The sequence below is a fragment of the Hydra vulgaris genome, chromosome 12 (assembly GCF_038396675.1).
Source record: "Hydra vulgaris chromosome 12, alternate assembly HydraT2T_AEP".
NCBI lineage: Eukaryota > Metazoa > Cnidaria > Hydrozoa > Anthoathecata > Hydridae > Hydra > Hydra vulgaris.
The window spans coordinates 37585001-37585827 of record NC_088931.1 but is presented as its reverse complement, the minus strand read 5'-3'; positions in this window follow the sequence as shown (position 1 = coordinate 37585827).

Here is an 827-nt window from a genome sequence, read left to right as displayed (position 1 = left end):
ATCCAATAATGCTTTTAACTTTCTTCCGCCAAAGAGCCTGAAAAAAGTTAAAAGTCCGAAAAACTCCACCAATGGGTAAAAATGATCTTTGGGAGGCAATCCAAAACATATAGAAAAATATTGATGAGGAATATTTTAAAAAATTGATTGATCGCATGCCACATATCTGCCAAGCGAGAGTAACAGCAAGGTATCATTTCTCTAGAAAATTTGTGTATCATTTCTATAGAAAATATCCCTGAATAATCGTGAAGCCTTATTTAAAATTTATATTTTAAAATAAACTATAATTAGTTATTAATTTTATAAAGCTCAAAACGTATATAACAGATTCTTTTTTTTTTTTTAATACGGGTATAAATTTATTTGTTAAATGCTCTTCCTTAGCGCTTTTTGATGCGGCGTTATATTTTCTTAGTGCACCTAAATAACAAAACAAAAAAAAAAATAAAGAAAAAAAAAGAAAAATTGCTTTGAATATTTTCAAAAGTTAAATCTAGTTTTAAATGAGGTATTGAGCAATTGGCTTAAGGGAGCTGCTAAACTATTGGCGCATTGCTTTAGTATAATATTTGGATTTGAAAATTTATGTATGTACATATATATATATATATATATATATATATATATATATATATATATATATATATATATATATATATATATATATATATATATATATATATATATATATATATATATATATATATAGAGAGAGAGAGAGAGAGAGAGAGAGAGAGAGAGAGAGAGAGAGAGAGAGAGAGAAAGAGGAGTCGTCCCGAAATGATTAAATGAAGGGGGGGGGGGAGTGTTTAAGTAACTATTTT